The sequence below is a fragment of the Xenopus tropicalis genome, chromosome 3, assembly GCF_000004195.4.
Source record: "Xenopus tropicalis strain Nigerian chromosome 3, UCB_Xtro_10.0, whole genome shotgun sequence".
Classification (NCBI taxonomy): Eukaryota; Metazoa; Chordata; class Amphibia; order Anura; family Pipidae; genus Xenopus; species Xenopus tropicalis.
Window position 1 is genome coordinate 58,763,443 of NC_030679.2, and position 23,703 is coordinate 58,787,145.

The 23,703-nt window shown below is 39.7% G+C and overlaps 1 protein-coding gene across 1 annotated transcript in view; it reads left to right on the forward strand.

Moving 5' to 3' along the window:
• Positions 1–13,276: 13,276 nt before the first annotated feature.
• The window catches only part of rap1b (RAP1B, member of RAS oncogene family), a 34,878-nt gene continuing 24,451 nt past the window's right edge, over positions 13,277–23,703 (forward strand). Inside the window, exon 1 of the mRNA NM_001008194.2 lies at positions 13,277–13,362. The gene's annotated coding sequence lies outside the window, so the exon portion shown is untranslated. The remainder of the gene's footprint in view (positions 13,363–23,703) is intronic.

The following is a 23,703-nucleotide window of genomic DNA, read 5'->3' on the forward strand; positions in this document are numbered from 1 at the left end:
CTCCTACTCCCATGTAACTGGAGGAGTCCCAAGCCAGACATTAAATTCTTACTATTGAGTGCTGATATATACTGTGAGCTGCTATCTTGCTACCTTCCCATTGTTCTGCTGATTGGCTGCTGGGGGGAAAGGGAGGGGTGTGATATCACCCCAACTTGCAGCTCAGCAGTAAAGTGTGACTGAAGTTTATCAGAGCACAGGTCACATGGCTGTGGCACCCTGGGAAATGAAGAATATGCCTAGCCCCATGTAAAAATTCCAAATTAAATATTAAAAAATATGTTTGCATTTAAAAAAAACAACAGATTTTAATACAGGATTCTGCTGGAAAAGTTTTATTAACTGATGTGTTTTGATAAAAACATGTTTTCCAAGTGATTATAGGTGAAAAAGTCTAACCAGAAAAAGGAAATTGCAAACACTGCAATTGTGTTTCCATGCAATTCTTATGGACTGATCCTTCAGTCCGTATGAGTAATTGTATAAATGCTTGTCAAACACTGGCATGGCATTGGTACCCATCCTGTAGACCAAAACTGCATTAAAAAAGGTTAAACTTCCTGTAAAAAAAAACTGTACTTTATGTTACAAATGCCCATATGGGTCACCATTTTAGTGTAGTCACATGCTATTACCATGTATGTATGATTCCATACAACATTCTGACATTTTTTTCAATAGGACATGTAGTCAGGATGCATGCAAGTCACACAGAATTGAAGCATTAGAATCGCAGGAAGCATTAGAATCGCACAAATGGAGGAGCAATAACCCTGCACAAAACATTACATAGAGTTTTGTATTTTAAATTATTTCAAAATGGAAAAACACTAGGGTGATTATAATCATGTACCGATGCTCCTGTTTGATAAAAACTGTACTGACCGAGGGTATTTCTGTATAAGCTCTTCTTCAGTTTCTTCCATCTTTTCTTTGTTCCAGTAAGGGCAGGCGCAAGCATAGTAGAGTGAAAAGCCAAACTTAAGACTTAAAATACTCGCTTTTTATCTATACAGTGCATGTGCCTGCCCGGGCTTTCTGCAAGTATTGGCGTGTATGGCTAACATGGCGTGCGTTCATTTGCGCGACTATTTCTATTTGGCTACAAGTGATGAAATGTTTCGCCAGGCATGGATTCACAGCGAATTTTTGGGCGTGCGTTGAATTTTTTTCGTGGCGGATTTTTCTCAAAACAATCTGCCAATGGCAAAACGCATGAAAAACTTTGCCACGCAAAAATTCACCGCACATCCAAAAATTGATACAAGTGTCAAAAAATAATAGTCACAGCAACAATTTTTTTGCCCGCACAACATTTTTGCCGTTTCGTGGATCTTTCGAAAGATTTGCTAATTTTTCACTAAAGATAACCAGAACACATTTGCTCATCACTAGTGGCTACTATTTATAAGCATCTACTATTTATATGATACCATTTATTCATATGCGGCGATTATTCGCGTATTTAGCGCATGTACCGGTAAATACCGCATTGAAATAGCCTTTCACGAGTTAAATAACGCATGCAATATCGCGCGTAAAAAAGCGCGAGTATGCTTATAGTGAATCGTGCGAAAAATCGCCAAAATTAAGCCGCGGTAAAAATTTTTGCGCACAATAAAAATAGCGAACGTTTTATCGCCCTTTAGTGAATCCGGCCCAACATGTTTAACCCTTTAAGTGCCAGCCGAATTCGTCATTTCGGTTCCCCCCAGTGCCAGACGTTTTTTAAGCATTTTGTACTCATTCACTTTAACAATGTTTTTTGGTAGGAAAACCTCCACGAAACTAGGGAAATTATATATCGTTTTTTTCGTCACTAATTGGGCTTCGACATACATACCAAATTTTATAACTTTTCTGGAGATATGATGTGTATTTTGGGTGAAATATGTAAAAAAAAAATAAAATTATGAAAAATTTCTGTATATTTTGAGGTTTTTTTCCATAGAAAAGTTAATTTTACTCACTTTTTTTTATTGTTTGTAAAAGCCCTGATACTCCCAATTCCAACGATACCAAATATGTGGTGGTACCCCACAGTTCCTGTCCAGAAGTAACCCCCAAACTAAGGCAATACTTAGTACAATATCACACCAGAACAAAGCAGAAAAGCGCTTGTAACAGTTAATGCAGCATAACTTATATGTAAATCTAAAATATCCCCTCATGTTTGGTATCTTTAGAAACTACAGACCTTCAGGTTTCTAGGTGCAATGTAGTTTTCACTCAAAAGCCAAATACCTTTTGTCAGTGCATTGTGAAATTTGGAACTTTTTATGACATTTTTTTTTTTTTTCTAAAACGTAAACTTGGACGCATGATCAAATGTGGATTTGACAAAAAAAATCTCATAAAAATTTTCTAACAAAGGCATATTTGAAAGACAAACTTCTCCTGAATAAAATGATGCCCCATATGTATGGGTGCACATAAAGACATGGGCACCAAACACTCCAAAGCAGGGGCAATGCACAAGGGCAATTACAGCTAAAAATGTGGGGGCTGCGCTCTATGTGCACTTCCTGCAGTTTTTCAGTGTTAACCCCCCCTACCTGTGAAATAACCCCCACAAACTATATATTTCTGAAAAGTGCACACCTTCAGCTATTCAGAGACACCACTCTTCTCTTTCTACATGGAAAATTGTGGCCGCAGTCCCTTGCAGAAGTCAGCGCTTTGGTCAGAAATCAAGGAAAAACTAGATACAAACCTAGATTTCTCCCCAAAATCTCCATGGCAACTACCAAAAACTTACTAACCATCAATCTGCAAGTTCCCCTGAATAAAACGATACCCCATATGTATGGGTGCACATAAAGACGTGGCCACCAAATGCCCCAAAACAGGGGCAATGCATAAGGGCAATTTCAGTTGAAATTTTGGGGGCTGCGCTCTATGTGCACTACCTGCAGTTTTTCAGTGTTAACCCCCCCTACCTGTGAAATAACCCCCGCAAACTATATATTTCTGAAAAGTGCACACCTTCAGCTATTCAGAGACGCCACTCTCCTCTTTCTACATGGAAAATTGTGGCCGCAGTCCCTTGCAGAAGTTAGCGCTTTGGTCAGAAATCAAGGAAAAACCAGATACAAACCTAGATTTCTCCCCAAAATCTCCATGGCAACTACCAAAAACTTACTAACCATCAATCTGCAAGTTCCCCTGAATAAAACGATACCCCATATGTATGGGTGCACATAAAGACGTGGCCACCAAATGCCCCAAAACAGGGGCAATGCATAAGGGCAATTTCAGTTGAAATTTTGGGGGCTGCGCTCTATGTGCACTACCTGCAGTTTTTCAGTGTTAACCCCCCCTAACTGTGAAATAACCCCCGCAAACTATATATTTCTGAAAAGTGCACACCTTCAGCTATTCAGAGACGCCACTCTCCTCTTTCTACATGGAAAATTGTGGCCGCAGTCCCTTGCAGAAGTTAGCGCTTTGGTCAGAAATCAAGGAAAAACCAGATACAAACCTAGATTTCTCCCCAAAATCTCCATGGCAACTACCAAAAACTTACTAACCATCAATCTGCAAGTTCCCCTGAATAAAACGATACCCCATATGTATGGGTGCACATAAAGACGTGGCCACCAAATGCCCCAAAACAGGGGCAATGCATAAGGGGAATTTCAGTTGAAATTTTGGGGGCTGCGCTCTATGTGCACTACCTGCAGTTTTTCAGTGATAACCCCCCCTGCCTGTGAGATACCCCCACAATCTATATATTTACGAAAAGTGCACACCTTCAGCTATTCAGAGACACCACTCTTCTCTTTCTACATGGAAAATTGTGGCCGCAGTCCCTTGCAGAAGTCAGCGCTTTGGTCAGAAATCAAGGAAAAACCAGATACAACACTAGATTTTGGTCAGAAATCAAGGAAAAACCAGATAAAAACCTAGATTTCTCCCCAAAATCTCCATGGCAACTACCAAAAACTTACTAAACCTCAATTTGCAAGTTCCCCTGAATAAAACGATACCCCATATGTATGGGTGCACATAAAGACGTGGCCACCAAATGCCCCCAAACAGGGGCAATGCATAAGGGGGGGCTGTGCTCTATCTGCAGTTATTTAGTCTAAACACCCCCATACCTGTGAAATAACCCCCGCAAACTATATATTTCTGAAAAGTGCACACCTTCAGCTATTCAGAGACGCCACTCTCCTCTTTCTACATGGAAAATTGTGGCCGCAGTCCCTTGCAGAAGTTAGCGCTTTGGTCAGAAATCAAGGAAAAACCAGATACAAACCTAGATTTCTCCCCAAAATCTCCATGGCAACTACCAAAAACTTACTAACCATCAATCTGCAAGTTCCCCTGAATAAAACGATACCCCATATGTATGGGTGCACATAAAGACGTGGCCACCAAATGCCCCAAAACAGGGGCAATGCATAAGGGGAATTTCAGTTGAAATTTTGGGGGCTGCGCTCTATGTGCACTACCTGCAGTTTTTCAGTGATAACCCCCCCTACCTGTGAGATACCCCCACAATCTATATATTTACGAAAAGTGCACACCTTCAGCTATTCAGAGACACCACTCTTCTCTTTCTACATGGAAAATTGTGGCCGCAGTCCCTTGCAGAAGTCAGCGCTTTGGTCAGAAATCAAGGAAAAACCAGATACAACACTAGATTTTGGTCAGAAATCAAGGAAAAACCAGATAAAAACCTAGATTTCTCCCCAAAATCTCCATGGCAACTACCAAAAACTTACTAAACCTCAATTTGCAAGTTCCCCTGAATAAAACGATACCTATGTCTGGTTGCACATAGGCCGCCAAACCTGAAAATGCATAATATTGGGGCTGCACTCTATGCACCCCTTTTTTTTTGCCTGCACCCGAATGAATGGGATACGCTCGGGTGCAGGCACATGTAGCCGATATACGCATGAAAACGCGTGAGAATGCAAAGTCTCGCGTTTTCATGCGTATATCGGCTACACGTGCCTGCACCCGAGCGTATCCCATTCATTCGGGTGCAGGAACAAGTAGCAGGCGTAGGGCTGAATTTTCGGCAAGCGTTTTTCCACTTGCTGAAAAAATCAGCCCTACGCCTCGTGTGGCATCAGCCTAACCCTTGGCAATAGAAACTACCAGAACAATCTTAGCACCTCTGGACCTTTCTAGAACAACTGAAATCAAATGGAATAAAACCACTAAAAGCAATCAAAGAACAATAGTTGCAATGAAATCGGTAAGAGCCCTGGATCCACCAATGTCACTGCAAAAGCAACCTTTTTGGGGGCACTAAACACACAATAAAGAACAATGCAAAGATAAAACACCGTAAAATCCAATAAAACCACCTAAACCAACAGAAGAACAATAATTGCAATGAAATCGGTGGTCAGAGCCCTGGATCCACCAACGTCACTGCAAATTCAGCACCCAATAGCAATACAAAAAGTTACAGTGCAATAGAATAATTCAAAAACAGAAATCAATTATGAAAATGCCAAAAAAACACTAAAATGCAACCAAATAAATCAGATAATTATAGAGCAAGATCAGAAATAAAGTTTTAGTAAAAAAAAAGACTGCCAAAGAAAGCAAAGACAGAAAGAAAAGAAAAGAAAGAAAGAAAAAAAAAAAAAAAAAAAAAAAAAAAGTGTAAGTGTAAGTGTGTGTGTAAGTGTCTGTGTGTGCTTGGGAAAGTTGTAAATCAGTGTGTATGTGTACAAAAGTGTAATAATGACAAAGATAGAAGAAAAAATGCAAAAAAAAAAAAAAAAAAATTTTTTAGACAGTTGAGATAGAAATAAGCAAAATAAACAGTGGTAGAGAGTTGTAGTTCAGCTTACCCAAGGCAGGCAGACGATCAGGGGCGATCAGGGGCGATCAATCCAGCAGGAAGGCAGCAGGGGAGCTCCATCTCGTCCGAAGTGCGCAGCAGGAGTGAGGGAGCCGACAGTAGGCGGCGCTATTTAAAGGGACAGCAGTGGACACGTCATCAACGCGTGTCCACTGCTGTCATTGGCTGGCGACGCGATCGGTGCGGCTCGGGGACCCGGATCGGTGAGTATGTCTTACTCTGCTCGTTGCCTAGGGGGATCTGAGGGGTTTACAAGCGCTGCGCTGCTTTAAAAGCGAGCGCAGCGCTTGTAAACCCGACAGTGCCATTGGACGTAGATTCTACGTCCCATGGCACTTTGGTCCCTTGGTACCTGGGACGTAGAATCTACGTCCCTTGGCACTTAAAGGGTTAAAAAAAAAAAACCTACAGCTTAAAAGGGCAATACCAGATTAACAAAAAAATCAGCGTCTGTTCTGTGTGTGATACATCTCATATGTATCACATCTACAAATACACAATAGCAAGCTGTCAAGCAGCTACAGTTTTTTGTTTGTTTTTTATTATCAATGAACTTAAGAAATAAAATATAACTAAATATAACTAAAGTATAACTATTTTTCCATTGGGTAAACAATTGCCTTTCTCAATGTGGACACAAATAAAAAGGAATTGTCAATTTACTTACTTCCATTTATCTGCCAAAAATATACAAATGTCAGGAGACCAGTTAGAGCTAGCATGGGATAAGGCCTACTGATCAAAACGCTTGTACGGTTGGTATTATTATACTCTTAGTTAAGTCATAGTTATAGCCATTATTAACATTTTGTATTTTATAGTATACAGAATGTAAATAAACTTTGAAACATTGTAATGATTCATGATCATTGTCTTTTATTTATATAGCTCTAATATACTCTGCAGCTCTTTGGAGATTATGCATAATTAACATCAATCCCTGCCCCAGTGGTGCTTACAGTCTTAGGACTCTTAAGGTGGCCATACACAGGCAGATTTCAGCTGCCGATTTGGGTCCTTTAGACCAATTGGGCAGCTTATCTGCCCGTGTATGGGCACCATCGACAGGCCTACCCGACTGAGATGCGGTCCTCGGGCCGAATGCCCATATTCCTGCCATTTTTTTTCTATTCAAGACCCATATTCCTGCCATTTTAATTTGATTGTTTGGCCCTACAGCAACACAATCAAATTAGCCCGATATCGCTCACTGTAGGTGGCCATATCAGGAGACAATCCGCTTGTTTGGTGACCTCTTCAAGTGGTTTGCACCATGTATGGCCACCTCTAGGACTTATCACAATCACTCAATTTTATAAGGAACCAATTAACCTTTTTATATGAAATCTGGAAGGCATGGGTCATCAGAGCAACTTGAGATGTGCTCTGCTCAATAACCAGCTGCCAACTTCAAATTTTCTCTGAAAGCTCCCTGCTGCCTGGCACTAATCTGAACATAGAGCAACTTTTTTACATAAAGATAGAAGTGGCCAAAAAAAATTTTTTGAACAATTTTGTTTTTAAATTTGAAAACCTGTAGCCATAGGGTAAAAGCTGTATAATAAAGTCCTTTGCAAATTAAACATGAAACCCATAAATTCCCAAAAACCCAAAAATTATTTTGTAATGTAATCTAAGTAATGTAATCTAAGATATCAGTCATATATTGCCTGCCCTGCCTCAATGCCTAGGCAGTCAATTACTTTCACTTTGCATTCAGCACTTCTAAGATGTCACATTTCTCCTCCCTACTTATGCTCTATAATTGTGTAGCCTGTAGATGGGCATGGGCATTGGTCCACCATTGTAGTGCATACACAAGATTTTGGGGAGATATAAAATTTGCTTTATTTTTCACAAAATGGTGCCTGTCTGCTTGCTGTAATTGTGATTTCCAAGACTGAAAGAAACAAAATGTAAGTAATTATTATAGTGTAAGTAAAGTTTATTTTGCTCAACTAACATGATAGGAAAGGACTTGGAATTATTTCCTAGGATGACAGGTCCCATTTCATCATACAAATGGGACCTGTCACCCTAAGAAATAAAAGGTGAGCCTTTAGGGTGATGGCATGCTGAGCTACTAGTAGAAGACAATCCTAATCATTTACTGATAATTGTCTCTACATTGTAAGCTCTACGGGGCAGGGACCTCCTTCCTACTGTGTCTCATACCACATGGCACTTATATATATATATATTTATTGTATTTATTTATTATATCACTTGTCCTCCCTGTGTGTAATTTTGTATTCTGTAAGACTGTACAGCGCTGCGTACCCTTGTGGCGCTTTATAAATAAAGTTATACATACATACATACATACATGTGTCTCTACATGTGTCTGAAGCTTCCTTGGGGGGTAACTTCAGTCAACCGAAGCAACTCGTATGCCATCCCACCAGCGATTTACATTCTTGCTGGTGGGATGGCATGCTGGGGAGATTAGTCACCCACAATACCGAAGATTTATTGTGGGTGACTTATCTCCCCATTTGCCACTGCCCTAACACTACCAATTGCATAAAATATGGGAATTATCAGATTTAGAAAAATAAAAAGCCCAGATTATTTTATATGCGTAATACAACTTTAGGGTAAAGGAAAAAAACAGATTATTAACTATGTACAAAAATACAATAGCAAGCTATAGATACTGGCAAGCAGCTACAGATTACAGATTTATTTTACTTCTACAATTTAAGGAAGAATCACTGCAGCTGCTCACCCAGTTTGTACTTGCTCTTCTCCCTGCCTGAAACTTGAAGTGAAACTAAACTGGCACTTCTCATTTCAGATGGTTTCAGTCAATATTCAGAAATAATAGAAGAAACAGCACAGACACAAAATGGTTGTGTTGTACACAAATGTGTCGACCACCCTAATGTTCCCTCTAAAGGTGACAATACATGGGCAGATTTAAACTGCTGATTTGGCAGCTTATCTACCCGTGTGGTGACCTAATTTGGAGTACCCTGATATCTGGCACTATGTTTCAGAGATACAGGACATCAACAAGGCAAATCAGAGGGAGAAGTAGTAATCTCCGCTGCATGCTGGCTAATGTGCGTAGCTTGTCGGGTAAATTAGGGGAGCTGCAAGCTATTGCATGTATTGAAAATTATGATTTAATAGGTATCACTCAGACCTGGTTTGATAATAAATGCGACTGGGCTGTGAATTTAAATGGTTATACATTTTTTAGGAGGGACAGAGAGATTAAAAAGGGTGGAGGGGTTTGTCTTTACGTAAAGTCAGATTTAAAGCCATGTAATAAAGACATTACCAATGAAAACGTCGAATCTCTTTGGGTAGAAATTTCAGTAGGTCACAAAGAAAACGGTCATTGGTGTATGCTATAAACCACCCCGTATAGATGAGGGGGATGAGGCCCAGCTATTGTTGCAAATGGAGGAGGCTTCAAAACTGGGTCAAGTTGTTATTATGGGGGACTTTAATTATCCGGACATTGACTGGAGTAATGGGGTGGCTAAGTCAGAAAAAGCTAGTAGGTTTGTAAATATGCTAAATGACAACTTTTTATTTCAGGCGGTTCAAGAACCTATTAGGAATGACTCTATTTTGGACCTGGTGATTTCTAATAATAATGAACTCATCTCTAACATTTGTGTGGGTGAGCATTTGGGGAACAGTGATCACAACATGGTCTCCTTTGAGATAATGCTGCAGAGACAGCTCTATAAGGGAGTAACTAAAACGCTCAATTTTAGACGTGCAGACTTTGCCAGTATAAGGGCATCTCTGCAATGTGTCAACTGGTAAAGGCTTTTCATGGGGTTAGACACAGAAGGAAAATGGAACATCTTTAAAACATTGTTTTGCAGGTATACGCAACAGTATATCCCCCTTGTAAGCAAGGAGAGGCATCGCAAAGCAAAACCTTTATGGCTGAATAAAAGTGTTAGTGTCGAGGTTGGTAAGAAAAAACGTGCTTTTAGGGCATTCAAGTTAGCTGGGACAGCGGAAACTTTCATCAGGTACAAGGAAGCAAATAAAGCATGCAAAAAAGCTATCAAGCAAGCTAAAATAGAAATGGAAAGGGATATTGCAGCTAGGAGTAAAAAGAATCCAAAATTATTTTTTAATTATGTGAATAGTAAAAAAAATTAAGCAAGAAGGGGTGGGAACCTTATTATCACGGGGGGGGGGGGGTAAGTTGGTTGATGAGAACGGGGAAAAAGCTGAAATTTTGAACTCTTTATTTTTCATCTGTCTATACATCTGAGGAGCCAGATAATGAAAGCTTCCCTTTTAATATGCCCAGTTCTAGTAATTTAGCTACTGACGCATGGGTCACTCGGGAGGAAATTCAAAAGAGACTTGAACATGTAAAGGTAAACAAAGGTCCAGGGCCAGATGGGATTCATCCCAGGGTATTAAATGAGCTGAGCGCTGTGATTGCCAAACCTCTTCACTTAATTTTTCAGGATTCATTGAGGTCTGGCATGGTGCCGAGAGATTGGCGGATTGCTAATGTGGTGCCGTTATTTAAAAAGGGATCCCGTTCTCAGCCTGAAAACTATAGGCCTGTTAGTCTGACATCAGTAGTAGGAAAAATTTTGGAAGAGGTAATAAGGGATAGGATAGTTGAATACATTGCAGTTCACAATACTATTAGTTTGTGCCAGCATGGTTTTATGCGTAACAGATCTTGCCAGACTAATTTAGTCGCCTTTTATGAGGAGGTGAGTAGGAACCTCGATGCTGGAATGGCAGTTGATGTCATCTACTTGGACTTTGCTAAAGCGTTTGATACAGTACCTCACAGAAGGTTAATGATCAAATTAAGGAATATTGGCCTAGAACATAATATTTGTAATTGGATAGAGAACTGGCTGAAGGATAGATTACAAAGAGTGGTTGTAAATGGAACATTTTCTAATTGGACCAGTGTGGTTAGTGGAGTACCGCAGGGGTCAGTCCTTGGTCCTTTGCTTTTTAACTTGTTTATTAATGACCTGGAGGAGGGCATAGAGAGTACTGTTTCTATTTTTGCTGATGACACAAAATTGTGCAAAACTATAAGTTCCATGCAGGATGCTGCCGCTTTGCAGAGCAATTTGACAAAATTAGAAAACTGGGCAGCAAACTGGAAAATGAGGTTCAATGTTAATAAGTGCAAAGTTATGCATTTTGGTAGGAATAATATAAACGCAAACTATCTACTGAATGGTAGTGTGTTGGGGGTTTCCTTAATGGAGAAGGATCTAGGGGTTTTTGTTGATAACAAGTTGTCTAATTCCAGGCAGTGTAATTCTGTGGCTACTAAAGCAAATAAAGTGCTGTCTTAAAAAAGGGCATTGACTCAAGGGATAAGAACATAATTTTGCCCCTTTATAGGTCCCTGGTAAGGCCTCACCTTGAGTATGCAGTGCAGTTTTGGGCTCCAGTCCTTAAGAAGGATATTAATGAGCTGGAGAGAGTGCAGAGACGTGCAACTAAACTGGTAAAGGGGATGGAAGATTTAAACTATGAGGTGAGACTGTCGAGGTTGAGGTTGTTTTCTCTGGAAAAGAGGCGCTTGCAAGGGGACATGATTACTCTGTACAAGTACATTAGAGGGGATTATAGGCAGATGGGGGGTGTTCTTTTTTCCCATAAAAACAATCAACGCACCAGAGGTCACCCCTTTAGATTAGAGGAACGGAGCTTCCATTTGAAGCAGTGTAGGTGGTTTTTCACGGTGAGGGCAGTGAGGTTGTGGAATGCCCTTCCTAGTGATGTGGTAATGGCAGATTCTGTTAATGCCTTTAAGAGGGGCCTGGATGAGTTCTTGAACAATCAGAATATCCAAGGCTATTGTGATACTAATATCTACAGTTAGTACTAGTGGTTGTATATATAGTTTATGTATGTGAGTGTATAGATTGGTAGGTGTGGGTTGTGTGTGCTGGGTTTACTTGGATGGGTTGAACTTGATGGACACTGGTCTTTTTTCAACCCTATGTAACTATGTAACTAAATAAATGCAACAAATATAGACACATTGTATACAATATGCTATAGATCTGCCACTGGCACCAGAGGATCACATCAGCGAATGTTGGTGGCCCATCCTGAAGGAAAGAATTTAAGGATTTAACATAAACGAATGTAAAGTATATATCATGAACATATTTCATAGTTAATAAAAACAAAAAAACATAATATTAACAGGCACTCACACATGCATAAAAAATTTCCGCAATTTTTTTTTTTACCTTAAAGGAAACATATCCTATAAAAATGATGAATGTACCAGTAAATTATACTGCTCTAGATATAGAAGGAATGTGCTGAAAAAAGTTGTGTTTCAGACTGATTTATTGAGAAATTCCACCAAAACCCCACTAGTCCCGTCCATCCGCTCCACTTCCTGCTGGCTGAATTCTCTGGATAAGCTGGCGGATCTCAGTACACTACAGAGGATAGGAACCAATCAGCAGCTAGGCTGACCTGATAGGGAACTGAAGCCTGTCTGTGCTTGTGTGACTGCAGGGCTGTGATTGGCTATGCCCCCTCCTACTGTGCTTCTGGCAGGGACCGTTAGGAGAAGGGATAGGATCTATAGGGAGCTCCAATAAAGGGGCCATTATTACAGATAGGATTAATGTTTAGCCCAAAGGGAAACCAGCACCATATATTATTCATAATTGCCTACAAAATTAGGGTTTTTCCCATATATCCAATATGTCTCCTTTAAATTTAGGTAACGCCTGAGTTACACAGGTATGGTTCCAACTGTTCTTCCTTTTGTTACCCTATATCCCATCTGGTTAGGGACAGTGGTGTAATTTGATGTTACTGGGCCCCAGCACAGTGGTAATAAGACATTTCTAATAACCAGCTCATCGGTAAGTGCCCCAGCAATTGTACATTCGGCTTCCACTGTAATTACACCCCCGGTCATGCTATACAGGCGCTCACAGCAGCTTCACACAAACATAATCCCGATAGTAGCTCGTTTATACAGAGTGGGTGTGGCATATCATACCCCTATACAGCCGATCGTGTCGCATTGATAAACAACCAGCAAAGCGTCCCTGCGTATTACTTGTAATTTAAGTCTACAATTATATCTGAAAACCATGTGTCTAATTTTCATATATTTATCGTACCTATAGAAATATAATCTAGTGTTTAGAAGCAGAACATGTTCCCCTTATTAACAGAGCACAAATCAGCTTCTAAATGTAACTGTTTATAGCCTTCGTTGGAGCCCATCAATCCTTTGGCCACAACAGGTTGCACAGCGGCCACATCGGGCAGCCAAAGGTTTGTCGGTGGGACTCGGGTAAGAGAAGCCATGATGCGCGTGCCCGTGCCAGGGAAGGGCCAGGTCAGCGCTTAGCTGGAAGGCGCCGGGAGCGCGTACGGCGGAGAGCGAGAGCGGCGCAGTGACGTCACGGGCGAGCTGGGAGCCTCACCCAGGCTGGGTTGGTGGCGCTGTGTGTCCCGAGCAGAGGAGGACAAGCGGGCGGCAGGGGATCCCAGGCAGAGCCGGGGCCCATCCAGGAGAAGGAGGACAGCGGGTCAGTGATACTGGGAAATTAACTTAGGCACTAGGGCTTGTGTAAACGAAAGGCTGGGCGAGGGTTGGATGACCGGCCGGAAGAGGGGCAAGGAGTCAGGGCCCGGCCCAAGCAGCAGTTCTACCGAGGCCGGCTGGGTGCTAGATATTCCCGGATAATGGCGGAAAATTCTCATTGGCTAGTCGAGGGCAGTGTAGAGTAGGCACTGTGATGCGGACTTGCCGCTTGGTGGACCTTGGGCGTGCAGGCGGACTTGTGGCAGTGTCCAGAATGCACATGGAAGTGATAATAGCTTGTCACAGCACCCATATCCGCAAGTTAAATACCGATCCTAATGTGATAAACTACAACTCCCAGCATACTCTCAGTGGAACGGGGTTGGCGTTCAGAAATAGCCGCAGGCAGACAGATCTTGGTTTAGTGTGTCACAGTGATTGCTCCTTGATCAACATGCCTTCTTGGAAATATTATAAAATGCCTTTTATGGCAGAAAACTGGGATTCCTATTATGTCCTACCAATTTACAGCATATTACCATGAATGTATACCTTGAATGTGTTCATTTAGTGAAGAACAGGGGTGGAGGTTTGCAGGCTGTTTGCCAAACTTTGCTTTGTCCACTGTATGAGTTACAGCTAGCGCTGACAATGGGGCTTCATGTGCCTTTACCGTTGGATGTTGGTTATGGGTGACCCTAATAAGGGACTGGCTAATCTAATAGCTGTGCCACATCTTAACATCCTGTTTAGATCCCACACATAAGTGTGTGTGTTCTTTTGGGTGTGGGGGGTGGCAGGGTGGTGACAAAGATTTTTTTTTTTTACCTCATCCATCAGTAGATATGACAGTTGTGTTCAGCTATTGAACATACTGCCCACACTAAACTGCAACTAACATTCTTGAACAGCAGAAGAATTTTTGGTTCTTGTAGTTTAACCAGAGATGTAGGTTACGTGTTGAACATTCCTAATAAATGCACACTTGAAATGTTATTACTTTTTGTTAATAGCCTTAAGTTAATACTGTGTTTAAGCTAAACTCTTTATGAATGTGGTGAACAGGATTAAGCCCCCACCTAAATCTTTCGTAAGGAAAGATAGCAGTAGTCACATCAGAACAGCCCTTTTGTGGTCTGTATGGGGAAGGAAAAATGCTGTTTTCTGTTCCTATAAACTGGCCACTAAGCGAGTTGAGTAATATCTCTTGTATAGAGAGTGATCCATTTGTAAATCACCCCACAGATGAAACTAACAAAATGGGCCTTGGGGTGTGGCTTTGTATTGCTGTTGCAAGGAAAGGGTTAAGTTGACTGGTTAGCTCAATAGGGCAGGCTTGCAAAGTGTTGGGCAGCTAGTTATATCAGGAAGTAGTATCTCACTTGTCATGTTTATGTCCACATATTATTTTAAACTGTTTAGTTATATCCCTTATTAATGCTGATATAAATGAGACACTGCATTACACCATTTCCAAAGCTTAAAAGGGTGGTTCACCTTTAAGTTAACTTTAAGTATGTTATAGAAAGCCAATTCTAAGCAACTTTTCAATCAGTCTACATTATTTATTTGTTATTGTTTTTTAATTATTTGCCGCCTTCTAACTCTTTGCAGCTTTTGAATGGGGGTCACTGATCCTGGTGGGCAAAAAACTATTACTTTGTGAGGCTGCAGTTAATTGTAATTGTTAATTTATATTACATATCTTTCAATTCAGGTCCTCTCCTATAAATATATCAGTCTCTCATTCAAACCACTTCCTGGTTGCTAAGGTAATTTGGACCCTAGCAACCAGCTGTTGAAACTCCAAACTGGAGAACTGCTGAATGAAAAATTGAAATAATTAAAAAACTAAATAATAAAAAATGAAGACCAAATGCAAATTGTCTCAGAATATTACTCTCTACACAATACAAAAAGTTACCTAAAAGGTAAACAACCCCTTTAAGTAAAGCAACATATGCAGAAAAAACAGCATGTGGAAGTGTGAAAGCAAGTAAAGTCAAAACTTGTGAAAGGGAATGTAATAAGATGGCTTTATTGATTTAGCTCTCTTGCCTGAGAAGTAAAGAGAGAACATCAGATTAGCATTATGGTTGCTTCCTGTTGTGCACTACCGGTTCATGAAGCCTTCAAGTTGTGATGTGAGTTACCAACCGATAAAGCATTTCTGTAATTGTTGCCACAATTTAATGTTTGTGCCTATTTTATCTAGTGACAACTGCTATTAAAATCATTTAAAGTGACAATTACCTTAAAAAAAAAAAAAAAAAACACCTTCAGAACTCCACGTTACTGCTCATCATCCCAAGCTGTTTCTAGCCAGGGAGAACCACAGATAAATGGAAAGAGCTCATTGACTTTTTTTGTGCGATACCACCCTACAACATTTATTAAAGAGCAGAAAACAAAAGCACTCTTTGCTCTTCAATAAATGTTGTAGGGTGGTTTCCTACAAAAATAAACCCATGTGTCCTTTCACTTTAATCATGGAGCTTTATATAAAGACATTGAGGCATTACTGTTCATGCGCATTTTAAAAATGTCAGTATGGAATAATTTCCTTTGGGTAATAGTCATTTTTTGTGTTGTTTGATTGCTAGGCAGTAGTATATGGTGGAGGTCCCAAACTTGTGTACCACATTCAGATGTAAAAAGAGCCAGGGAGCAACACAAGCATGAAAATGTTCTGGGGGTTGCCAAATAAGGTCTGTGATTGCCTATTTGGTAACCCCTGTGTAGACTGTCATCCTACAGGAGGGTTTGTTTGGCATTACACATGGCTTTGAGGCCACTGGGAGTAACATTCATAGGGTTGGTGAGCAACATGTTGCTTGCAAGCCATTGGTTGAGGATTACTGCCATATGATACCTGGTAATGTGGCAATAATTAACAACTTAGTGTGTTAGAATGTTAGTTATGTAAAATACACAGCTTTATTTATTTTTTTTTATAACATTTTTGACATACTGCCTTTGCACTGCCCTAATTTTATAGGAAGTAGCTATAACCTACCAATAGTGACTGCTAACCTGGATGAAATCGTTCTTTGGAAGTCTTTCTGTGTTTTAGTCTTTTGATACAGCCATTTCATTCTATGCTGATTATATCTATTTTGACATTTGTCAAAGGATGTTGAGGATTATCTCAAACACTAGTGATTTAGAGAAATGTTGAGAGAGATTAGAGAAGTGTTGTTTTTTTCAGCAATGTTTAAAACATGCTTTATGACAAACTTCAGTAAGGTGTAGTAAGCTGTAAATTTCACTTCAACCACTTGGATTATTTCCATTAGTCTTAAAGAAAAAATATTGTATATATCTATATATGGGTCTATTTTCTTGCTAAATTATGTAGATTACTCCAGTCATTTAGCCTTTCTTTGATGTAATTTGCTGGAGGTCAGTGTTTTTATGATATCTGTGAAATGGATTCAGTGGTTGCTCCAAAGATAAATGGCATTGGAGGCCCTGCATTAATCAAAAAAGTATAAGGAAGACACTCAGTGCTCAGTAACTTAGGTGTTAGTGTTATTAGCAAGTATTCCAGATATTCCACTGTATGGACCAGGCTTCATAGCAATGATCAGTACATTAGACATTGACTTTAGGCATACTGTCGGCCATCCTTGTCACTCTTTATGTGCACCAAAACACAAATGAACCGATTTTTAATTTTATCTTATTGTATACACTTACATCCAGATCTGTATTTTAGCACAGCTATTACACTGTTTTTGTTTTAAAGGAGAAAAGGCTTAGTCACTTGGGGGTGCCAAAATGTTATGCACCCCCAATTGACTTAAATCGCTTACCTTTTTCCCGGGGCTGGTGCCCCTGTTAGGAGAGAACAGCACCAGCCCGGGGGACCTGCGAGCGTTTCCTTCTTCCTGTTTCTCGCGCTTGGGCATGCGCAGTAGAGTGAAAAGCCAAACTTTAACAAGAAAGTCGGCTTTTCACTCTTAATACGCATGCGCCGGCAGAAGAAAGAGGAAGAAGGAAACGCTCGATCAAGGTACCCACGGGCTGGTGCTGTTTTCTCCTAACAGGGGCACCAGCACAGGGTACAAGGTAAGCGATTAAAGTCACTTGGGGTGCCTAACATTTTGGCATCCCCAAGTGACTTAGCCTTTCCTTCTCCTTTAAATGCAACATGCTTTTATGTGTTCAGTGCTTGTTCATAGTGCAACAAAACAGTGCAATGCTTTACTTTACAAAAATCCCCATAGTTGTATATTTTTAAATGCATGTAACGGGATGACAGGATGTCAAAATATATGTATTTTTACATCCCGTGCTTGCATTTTTAGATACACACCTCCTGTGTAAAAGCACTAGGTGAGCAATGTCTAAGAAAACTTTGGTTTGTTGTCCTCTGACACCCTTATTTTTATATATATATTATATATATGGTAGCTAATGCGCTAATAATGTTGATGATCCTAGCAACTAGGCAGCTGTTTGAATGTCAGATTTAAAGAAAGGCTTGCCTCAGTCTTTCTCATTGCTGTAAACATTGATTTATGCAGTTAACAGTTCCCAAGAGATTATAATAAGAAGCCTATTCAAAATTTCTAGAAAAAATCTAACTTGTATAAATTACTCTTGTTTTGGAATTAACCCACAGCTATACCCAGATAGGGTAGCCGCAGACCGCCCGCCTGGTTGGTGAATCAGACACTTCTACCTGAAACCTGATCGCTTTGCGGGTGTTCTGCGGGTGCCCAACCTGCTGCAGGTCTCTACTGTGTAACCTACAGCCTACAGCCTCTTTTAAGGAGTGACCAGCCTGATGTGGAATATGAGCATCTAGAGTTAGTAATAGAAAGTGTTTTAAAAGAAAACAGTCACATACAAAGCTGATGATTTGTGGCTAAAGTGAAAATAGTATTTTAGGTATTATCAAAAAGTTTCTCATACGAGAGCAACTTTACTTTGCTTTCCTTGTAACGAGGCTAACATTATATGGGTGTAATTTTATTTGAACTGATGAAACTGAATGCATATTTGTGCTCGACAAGAGCACCAAGATTTAAGATTCCCAAGGTGTGGGAGAAAGTGGTTTGCATTCATTTTTTGCACTACATCTGGTGCATTGTAACCCTTGCCTAACCTTAACCCTCTGTAGATGTACAGGCTTAAGCCAAACCCACCCATACCAGCAGATATTGGACTAGCCCATTTATCAGTTCTGCTGAGCTTTCTTCCAGGGCTTTTCTAAAAAGTCTTTCACTGTTACCCTTTGATACATAATAAGAAGCTAGCTTTACATGAGAAGAATATAGCAAGCAGCTGAAAATAGTCAGTATTTTGTGTAGTAGTATTCTGAAGATATGTATTGTAGTAAAGAGAGACACCCCTTGTAGTGATTTTATAGTTTGACCTTGCCAAAAGTCTAGTTCAAAATTGCATGTTTTGGCTGATAGGTGTGAGTTCAGGCAATTAAGACATATCCTATTCAAGTGGATTGGTGGTGTCGGGGTTTCCTATTCAAGTGAGTGGGAGGTTGATGTGGTAGTTTCGCCACTTCCCTCCTGTTTTAAATACTCCAGCCCTTATTGTATAAAGTTAGACTAGGTGGGAATGCTTACAGTAAAGGTACTAACAACCCAGTGTTGCAATTTGATTTTGTTTAATGGCCCTGGTTTCCTGTTGAGCTTCTAAACCTCAACTGCATATTTGCTTATCTTTGAAAAAGCAAACTGTTTAGAACTATCCTAGTGTTTGTGGCCTTATTTGCATTGGCTTTTCATGCTTTTCTTACTAAAAGGTAATAGTTTTAACAGCAAAATTAAAAGTTGTAAAAATTATTTAATTCTACTGATGTTTTGAAACTCTTACAAATTTAGCTTGCTAATATGTGTGCTTGTGAGGTCTCTATAGAGTAGGAACTCAGAAATATGCACTGCATGACCAAATAAGGCAGAATAATTCTAAATTCATGCTGCTTCTTAACCTTCTGAGAGCTGGAGAAACATTTAACATTTTATGGACTTCTATTTCTATCTAAGGCACCTGCGTGTCAATTTTTTCTACTGCTGGTAATTCGAATCTTTTAAATAGTGTTAACTTGCAAACTATGCATAGCTTGAAGGGGCATTATTCCTCCTTATTGAACATAAGTACAATGAATAGGGTTTGTGCTGAGCATACTCTTTGCCTGTTTTAATTAAGAAAATCTATTCTTATTACCCCATTTTTCGTCCTTGTGAGGTAGATTATGCGATTATCAGTAAACACCCCCTCCCTTCTCCCTTTGTTATGACTGTTATCATAAGTCCATTATGCAGGAGTTTCTTCTGTGCATTGGCATGACTCCTATGTGTAACATAAAAACCCCCAAGTGTAACATTACTCTCTTAAGCACCATGTATGCTCTCTTTTAATTGGATACGGCTACACTGAGAAATTGGAGGCCCAAAGCAGGTTAACAATTCATTCATATTTGTCTTTAATAAAGACAATATTTTTGGTAGAAAGTAGCTTGCTATTTAGAGTCTGGAAATGTGTGGGGGGCAGAGAAAATTTTAGAACTTAATTATTTAAGAATTCTACAAAGGTTAAATATGCCAAATTTATAATAAAAGTTAATTGACCAATAACGTTGGCCACTGTGTGCACAAATGTTACGGAAATACACCTTAAATAGTCAACGCATCCATCTCTGATGTCACAGAAGGGGGCTGGTGATGCAGGTGCAAGGCCACAAAGAGAAGGGCCTTGGCCTTGCCCACTTGCACCTGAACTTTGTTCACATACGGAGCACTGGGGTGCTCTGAAATTTCTGCGTTACCTGTCCCCAGTGCTCTGTGTGTGAGCTAAAAGGTTGCACTTGGAAGAGGGGGGGGGGGAGGCTCTGGGCGCCATGTTTAGAAAACCAGCACTGGGTAGGTGCAAGTATATAAATTAGTGGCTGCCAGAGGGAAGGAGGAAAAAATAGCATGCTAATGCTGTAGCAGGGGTGGGGTTGCAAAGAGTTTCCACTTGCTAAAGTTTTGTCACACTGGCGTGACCAGGGGCTACTGCTGGTTATGAACAGCCTGCCCCACAGTATTATTGCTGAGCCTCTGAGCAGGCATTGGCTTGGGGGTTGTGTTGTCAGTTCATATTCTTTTAATCCATGGTGTTGTACACTGGACATTCTTAATAGGTTGGACATTTTAGAAGTTAGCAATATGTCATCAGAGAGGGAAGCATGCTCTTGTGTTAAACAGTATGTTCATCTTTATGTTACAAGGATAGTATACAATATGAATATAACATGAGCAAAATAAATAGTGCTTGTGTTAAAAGTGCATTATGCTTCTTAAAGGATAGGTAAGCCTTTTTATTTTAAAATCCTTAAAAAGACTATAAACATCCCCCCAAAATGACATACCTCTTTCCTACACTGAGTCTCTCTGTCTGCCCTTTTTAGTATACTAAGCTTTTCTTTTCATTTGAATTGGAAGCTGATAAAAGAGCTGTGCAAGCTTGTTGCCTGTGCTCCAATGGAAATCAATCAAACATGCGCAGTAGACAGCTCTTTGACTTCCTACTCAAAGAAGACGAAATGCTCAGTATATCAAAGAAGAAGGGAAGAGCTTTATGCTAGATAAGGAAGTAACTGAGTTCTTCTTTTTTAGAAAAGACGAGACTGAATGTAGAGAGAGATGTATGTCATTTTGGGGGTTGTTTTAGAGAGTTTTAAAATACAAGGTTTACTTATTCTTTGATGAAAAAAAATATATGTCTGTCTTTTATTATTGATCAAAAGGCATAGTTGTTTTGTTTTTAACCTTACTACATCCGACTGGCTTCCCATGCATTTAGGAAAGTTTGTCTCAACAGAGATAATGAGGTCTCTATAAATAGTTTCTAATAATCCCATCCCTTGCCCAATTTAGAGAGGAGTTAAACTGGGAGAAGTCTATTAATTATCCACCCAATACAGTTGCTTTGAAGTTGGATAGTGAAAGTACTAAAAAAAATAACAGTACTTAACAAAAGCTTAAAACAATAGGCAGAATGTCTGTTCAGCACAAGCCATGTTGAAACCATGATAAATAGAGAATACTGCCTCTTTAACATGTAGTACATTTTAACTTTATCCTTACAGTGGACTGATAGTGGGATACGTGTTTGTGGCTTGACACATGGTGCAGATTCTTGTCCTGCTGATAAACGCAGCTGAGAATCAGCCCCATGCTCTCAAAATCCTACTGATGTGTCTGCACCCGGAGCCATGCGTCATCTCGGGTACTGGTACACAGATTGGTTTTGCAGTTTGGATTTTACAGTTTCTAGCTGAAATCCGCTCCGTGTACCTGCAACCAAGCTGATGGATGTAGTGCCCTTAAAATCATAATGTACATGAATATCTGGACCTCATGGTAGATAGGGGCCTTAAAAACCCCCAAGCTAATTCACATTCCTCTATCTGGACAGCCCTTTTATGTATATAGTTACATAGTTAAGTTGGGTTGAAAAAAGACCAAAGTACATCCGGTTCAACCCTTCCAAGTGAACCCAGCACACACACAAACCTATTCTGACCTACTACTGTGGCAGTCGGAAGGCTCAATAGAAAAGACTCTCTATCTCTATACATACCCCAGCAACCAGTAAGCACAGTCACCAAACATAGACCAACCCAAAATTTGTCTCAGAACATCACTGTCTACATCACATTAAGATTAATTTCAGGTGAACTTTAATATATATTTATTGTTATATTTCTTAGTGGTCAGAGGTTGAGATCCAAGTGGCACACTTCTCAAGACATCATTTAATTACTGTGCACCAGACTTGATTACTTTTTTTGTGTAAGTTATTAAATTCTTCCAGAAAAGAATGTCTATACTATACTATCTTATCCTAAAGCTCAAATTAATTTGTACTTATTTTTCAAGGCAATTTAAAAAAAAAAAAAAAGTCTGTATGAAGCAATATAATATGCAGCAAGAAACTATAACTAGTAAATAATTGGGCCTCAAAATGTATGGCTGTATTACACTAATAGCTCTATACCCAATAGCAAGACACATAGAAGCTAGGTCTGCAGCATTAATACTCTTATTCTAGATAAGACTGCTTTCCAACACTTCTAATTTAACTGATGGAAATTCTCACAGAAAAAAGGGTAGCATTCCTTCAAGTTAGTTCCCAAGAGTTATAGAATCTAAGGTTTTGGCTTGTGGTATCCTTACCACTTATTTCAAGTTAGAATACACAGGAAAAAAAGGAATGCATGAAAAAGGGCGTTTACAGCACAGTAGGAAACAGAATGCAGAAAAAGAAAAGATTCATGTTTTCATAGCAGAGATGTCAAACTTGTATTCTCCAGCTGTTGTGAATTACATCTCCTGGCCTCCTTAGTCATCAGTGTTACCATTCTGCTTATTATAGTTGATAATAGCTGTTCACTTCTAAGTAAAAAAAAAAAAAAAAAATTGCAATGTATATTAAAGGGGGAATTAAATGCTCAAATTAAAGTATGCCCCCCCCCCAAGCGCTTTTGCTAAGAGGCAAAAATAAATAAATAAATATATATATATATATATACTTTTTTTATTTATTTTCAACAACCTAACGAACCAACCCTTAGATTAGAAGAAGTTTTTTGGGTAAATTATCTAAAACTAAAAAAAAAATATTAAAAAAAAAATTTAGAGCTGTTTAATGTAGAGATGGGTATACAAACCTTAATCTTTACTGTCTTGTATTGAAAATGATTAACAATTTTTGCATTTAAGCTTTTGTCCTTCCGGTTCTCAAGGTAGGTAAGCCAGGGTTATACTTAAATCAGCCTTTCCATGGCCATTAAAAAGTGGGCATAGTCTGTTTTTTCCACTACTTTTCACAGGAAATTGAAATAGCGATCGTTATGTCGGCAACACTAGGTCGGAGCTTTCTGTGCAGGAAGCCATGTTTGTCTCCAGGCTAGCTCATTATGCAGTGCATGTCACCAAACATGGCTGTCCGCATTGGGTGCTCCGTCTTGGTGCATTGCTATGAGCACTTTTTGGGCAAAATAGTATTTTGGAGTTGGAGTGCAAACTGTATTAATCCATACCTCCGGGGGCAGAATTTTCCAATCATATTTGACCATGAAAGAAACAGTAACACAGAAAAATGAAAATTAATGTGCAGGTTACATAGCAGATAACAAGTGCCATAGAATACAGTGTTTTTTTTTTTGTTTTTTTTTTACAGAGCTTATCTGTTATCTGCTGTGTGACCTTTGCTGTTCATCCCTATTTCAATTTCAATAACTACTTCCATGGCTACACAGCAGCTTTGTTTTAAACTAGTGATCCCCAGCCAGTGACTCCTGAGCAACATGTTGCTCACCAACCCCTTGGAT